We start from the raw sequence: 6191 nt of genomic DNA on the forward strand, positions 1-6191 counted from the left end.
GCACACCTATTCCATAATCGATTCTGGTTTATTATACCAGCCTCAAAATATCAGCTATTACGGCATATACAGTATGCCCATCACTTGGAACAGTAAAGACCACAATCAAAGTTCACCCTCACCTCTTATTTAAAATTCCGCCTTTTACTCTTAATACATTCTGTCCCATCCTTACCTCCCACTCTTTACTGATTGGTGGTCTCTTTTCTACAAGCCACCAGGGTATGAGGGCTGTCTTACATGCTCGCCACCAGGGCTTGACATCTGTTTTACACATTCTTCACCAGGATTAGGGGTCTGATCTTACACTAGTCACTAGGATTTGTGTTCTGCTTTCTACACTAGCTACCTGTACTTGGGGTCTGCTTTCTACCCTACCATCCATTTGTATATAGCAAGCAAATCATACAGTTCATTTCTTCAAGGCAAGTCAGCGGGATGTAGGCAGCATCCCGGCATGCGGGATACTGATGGTCAAAATACTGGTGCCGGAATCCTGATCGCAGGCATCCAGAAGGTAAGTATCAGTGGTTAGGGGAAGGGTTAGGTTTAGGGGTAAGGGTTAGGCACTAGGAGGAGGGTTAGGCACTAAGAGGGGAGGGTTAGGTTTATGGTGCGGGGAGGGGGAGGTTAGGTTTAGGCACTAGTGGGGGAGGTTAGGTTCAGGCATCGGGGAGGGAGAGTTAGGGGTAAGGGTTAGTGGAAAGTAATTTACCTAATGATGTTGGGATTCTCACTGTTGGGATGCCGCTGTTTGTATTCTGACTTGTGGCAACCCGACCGCTGGGATTCCATACCAAACCCAAGTCAGCATGCCTGCTAAATTAAAGAAACCCCTCTTTTCAGAGGAGTAAAACAGAGCCATTGTGAATATTATTTGGTAACTGTAAATACACAGTTATATATAATACATAGCGATAGAGTGAACCAATTTGCTTTTTCTCTATTCCTGCATAAATGCCGTAACTAGACATTTTGGTCCCTGTGCCCAGGGGCGGATTGGTCGTTAAAGTGGGGAAGCCAACCGAACTGTGGGGCTGAGTGCCATTATGTGACTCCGCCCCCAATAGTGTGTCACACTTATTATTCTGTCTGACAGGCACTGGCAGCTCGCCGGCGCCTGTCAGAGGTCCATAACTCCAGACCCTCCAACATGATCCCTTCCACCAGGTACAAAATGCTCTGCTCCTGGGCTTCCCTATTAAAAAACTCTGCTTTTTCAAGTATACTATGTCCTCACAAATTAACGTCATACTGAAGTTAGGAAAACTAAAATATGGACAAAGAGAAAATAAAAATACATGATTGTTTTGCTTTTTCACAGCAGCACAAAACGATAAAGATGTTGATAAACAAGCAGCTCCACAATCCTGCCGCCACCCCATCCGTCAGTGGGAATTTGATCATTCTAGTAGCCCCTTGGCCCATATGCAAAATATGAGTTATCAAAATGGTCGCCTCAAAATACTCCAAGATGGAAAATACTATGTATATTCTCAAATTTATTTCCGATATCCTCAGAATCAAAACACTAGTGCTAAACTAGGACAGCAGCTGGTCCAATGTGTAAATAAGAAAACAGCCTATGCCACACCACTTCTACTTCTCAAAGGAGTTGGAACAAAGTGCTGGGCTCCCAATGCACAATATGGACTCCACACCGTGCACCAGGCTGGCATTTTTGATTTGAGGTTTGGGGATGAGCTGTTTGTAACAGTTTCCTCTCTTGATATGCTCAATGCTGATGAAACATCCAGCTTCTTTGGGGCTTTCAGACTGGATGGATGAAACTCCCGCAGGAAGCACAATACAAAGTCTGAAGTTTCCAGGAAGGAAATTACTACTATTGTTGATATTTCTGAGTCATGAAGAATCTTCCTGCACAACTGAATGCTGCAAAGCTTCAGACTGATGACTTCATAAAATGCAGTCACTGGTTTAGTCACTAAAAAGAAATGGTAACAGCGAACTACTGGAAGCACACTTGTCTGTGAAACAAGAAATTGACAAGCTACAGTTATGAGAGTTGTATGAAGATAATCAGGATTTCTGCAACCACTGTTAAAGCAAAAATATGTAGCATGGACATTGACATCACTTGAATTTCATGTTGTCTAATGTGTACCCAGCTTTAGTTTTTCCTCTGCTCCAGTAACATAGTTAATAACAATAGTGAAGCTATAGTGTATGAAAATATCATTTTGATGCATGCTCAATACTTCAATAACAAATTTGACCTACTGTATGGACGCAATCCTATTACATGGAAACCTCTATATTGCTATTCACGCTAAGGCCCAAATGTAATAGCCTGAAAGTTGCAGTCAGCAGTGAACCTTTGTCGGTTTAGCCGCTAGTTTTAATGTGCCAGTTTTTTAAACGTCAAAATCAACCTGGTTAAATCTAGCCATTAACTTGCCAAAGCCTTGCTGCTGCTGCCTGAAACGTGAAAGCTATTACATTTGGTCCTAATTCTTTTCTACAGTTGTAGTATATGCTTACTTTTACTTAATTGTAATCAAGTAAAATTCCAATCAGTGCTTAATTTCCAATTAGACCCATGCCTAGGGGCGCCACTTGCTGGGGGTAGCACTTGGATGCTTGGTTTATTACTGTTGGCCTGAAATTTCCTGGGAACGACAAAATATTTCCACTGTACCTTGCTCAGACTGCACATGTGGTACCTTTCCACACTCCACTAAGATAATATACGGTGCAGGAGAAATATTTTGTAGTTACTGGGAAATGGAGAGACCATTCAGTGTGTGTGCCCAGGCATATGGATTAGCCAAACAGTAGGTGGACCTGGCAGGTGCCTGTCCAGTTATTAGAGGCATCAGACTGGGTAGCAGTGGGATATGGGACCAGTCCAAACTTCACACAAGATGTACTGTATGGTACAGTGGAACTATTTTGTAATTACCGTATGGTACTGTGGAAATATCTCATAATTACTGGTAAATTTCAGACTGACAGACTGTCACTAGGTATCACCATTTTTTATTACTGACAGTGAAAGTAATAAAACAAGCACCAGAGTTCTGTACGGCTCTGCCCACAGCAAGTGGCACACATAGCATCTGTACAGCTCAGCCTGGGATGACACACAGGACAGAATTAGCAGTTTTGAAAGCATTTAGGAAGCCCCTGTAAGTTGTCCTACTTAGTACATATGTATCCATACACTGCACACAGGCTCCCTCTCTCTTACACCATCCTTGTATAGTATATTATATTGACAATGAGCAAATTAGGGCTTTTAACGTAATAATGAACATAATAAAATTGTGGTGGTGGGGGACGGCTATTAATGTTGTGCCTGGGGTGGCCTGACCCCTAAATCTGCCCGTGATTCCAGTTATGAACTGGAATGAACAAGATAACATTGTAAATCTGATCCTGTACTTGTATGAAACAAAAAGAAGCAGGCTATTTTTTCCAGCTATTAAATGTGTATGTGAATGAAGAAATGTGAATGAAGAAATGCCATTGTCATTGTTTAGTTTTATGATTGAATGATCTTTGAAGCACAAGCAGCTGTATATCATACCTTATGGAATGAGCTACGGTTAAGGTCTGGTAATGATTGGCAATTAGGCAAACACGTTGAATGTGCAATCCTGCAGTGATGTTACAGTACTTGCAATTATTCATTTCTTTCAAAGGCACCATCATCATTTCTCCTGCAAGTAGCTGCACATCATGCCCTTTGTATTATACTTATGAGCTGTCACTTATTGTACATGAATTTCATCTGGTATTGCCTCATATGTGACATTCTATGTTTTCATTCTCTATAATAATTATTTGATTTATATAATCATAATGAAGGATTTTGTATATTGTGAATAAACTTTACATATAATGTGATTCATTCCTAATATATTTGTGTTTGTGACTTATGTTTTTTTTAGTTTGTTTGTACAATTACAATAACATGAAACAGGATGGAGGTCAGAACAAAGGAAGAGATTTGGTTAGGGTAAGGGCAACATAAAAGGGTTATTTTATTTGATTACATGGCGCCACTTCAAACATGGACTCTACTCACCTGTAATACCAAAAAACATTATTAATTCAGTCAAGATTCAACCCTACATATTCCATTTTATCCTCTGCACGAACCAGCCACACAGGTATCACATCCATGACCTCCCCTGACTCACAGATTAGATAGTAGCTACGGTATTACAGTTCCTCACTGCACCATTTCATCTACCTGTGCTATCCTATCTCTCTCACTGCTTCTTGTTGGCATGCGTCGGGATTTCATACCCATTCCCACAGGCCAAGGAGGGCACCGTCTTGGAATCAAGGTGGATCAATGACCGGGTTGGTTTGTCAAACACTCATGGCAAAGGATGTTGGTGTAATTGGGCTACACTTGAACCATAGAGCCTGCCACCTATCATTACAGGAAAAATTGGTCACTTCCTGTCTGAAATAACAGGTGGAAGTGATGGACCTCCTCGATGCTCATGTGATAGAAAATGTCATTGCAGCTGTAAAGAATACAGACAGGCTTGCCTAAATCGCTCCAGAGTCTGCTTCTCACAGGCTATTACATAAGCCCCTATATGTTTTCTGACAGGTAATCAATGCGATCTATGTTAAAGAAATGCACCTTATTTTTACACCAGTTTCCACCATCACCATCACTAGTGTTACACGGAATTAAAGAAACAAACAGATTTGGAATGGTTAAGCCAGACTACAAACACTGACAATAATTTATTATTTACCATTTTATTTAGATTTTAACAATAATAAAACAATATAGTATAAGGCATACCAGTGTATATATATATATATATATATATATATATATAGTAGATTATATGACTTCCATAGAAGAGAGGGGAGAATCTGTCCATGGGACAATTATAGCCTTGATTTGTCACACATCTAGTGTTCACTCTAGGTGCAGGTTGCTGATCAGTGAGAAGGGCATTATCGATTCCTACCTATCTATACACTCTAAAATAATTGTCGCTGTTTAGCGTTGCTTTCAGACTTTGATTGTGGTTCCAAAGTACAAAAAGTTGTTATTCAACATAAAAAACAGATAGTTACACGCTGTGATCTAAATACAATTAGCACAAATAAATCATATAGACCCAAGGTACAGTCGTTACATACGCATGCGCTCTGGACCCAGATCCCGGCATCAAAGTAGAAACCTCCGTCAACAGCAAAGCAAGAAGACTAGCATCCAGTTTCAGAGAGCATGCATATATACTCTAGCAGAGATAGGCAATACAATAGAACAGTTTGGCATGATTCCATTGGTTCTTCTTCCTGGTTCTTCTATTACAGTATAGTTCATAGGTCAGTTCGTATGGTCACAATCCAGCCTCCAACAGCCCTTTGTGTCCATTTTCCCACTGCATAATAAATCTAAGCTGGTTACATTACAGAGTACATTTTAATGTTTAACTCTCTATGGTCCATAGTTTGCAGGCACATGTTGCGATCTTCTCACCGATGATACCGGAAATCTGCAAAGACACAGTGGATCAGGACAACACCAAACACTGTCTGCTTACCATGTACTAAACCTTAGATATCAAATAACATTTATTTCACAACATTACTAATACTGAATAAACTTCGAATATTACACTTTAATGCTAGGGAACCTTTTTATGTAAGTGTGGAGTGTGTGAATATTGGGGTATTGAGAAAAGACGCTAGTTAGCGTTGTGTGACTACGTGTTTGTGGAGTACACCATGGTATGTGTTTTTGCAGAGTTGATCATTTTATATGTTTTAGTGACGGTCTGTATTTATTTAATGGGGTCTTTTAACATCTTTCTATTGCGTGGGAATCGCACAACGCTAAATAATAGCATCGCCGTATGTACTTATAATGGCGAGATTCGCTAAACTGGGTGGTCAGTCGCAAAATGGTGTCTCATTGCCATTCGCAAAATTGCGTTGTGCAGATTTAATTTTAAACCGATTCTGTCTCAGCCAATTATCCGGCTTCGACAGTCCACCCTTTGATAGCAAACAACATGCTATCATACTCTGATTTTAAAATTAATTTAGGCTTACATTATGACATATTATTTAATGTTATATTATGGGATGGCACAAGGTGGTTCTTAAACCATCAATAATGTGTCTCTGGAAGGGACATAAAACTACCCTTATACGCACACCGCAGATCTTGGGAGATCATGGGAAAG

The 6191-nt window shown here is 40.2% G+C and overlaps 1 pseudogene across 1 annotated transcript in view; it reads left to right on the forward strand.

The window, feature by feature from the left end:
• LOC148542777 (tumor necrosis factor ligand superfamily member 10-like) overlaps positions 1–3881 on the forward strand; it is an 87487-nt pseudogene extending 83606 nt beyond the window's left edge. Inside the window, exon 5 of the transcript XR_015877686.1 lies at positions 1325–3881. The product of XR_015877686.1 is annotated as a tumor necrosis factor ligand superfamily member 10-like (transcript). The remainder of the gene's footprint in view (positions 1–1324) is intronic.
• The last annotated feature ends 2310 nt before the right edge of the window (positions 3882–6191 follow it).

Source organism: Taudactylus pleione, unplaced genomic scaffold (assembly GCF_031769625.1).
Source record: "Taudactylus pleione unplaced genomic scaffold, aTauple2 ptg000009l, whole genome shotgun sequence".
Classification (NCBI taxonomy): domain Eukaryota; kingdom Metazoa; phylum Chordata; class Amphibia; order Anura; family Myobatrachidae; genus Taudactylus; species Taudactylus pleione.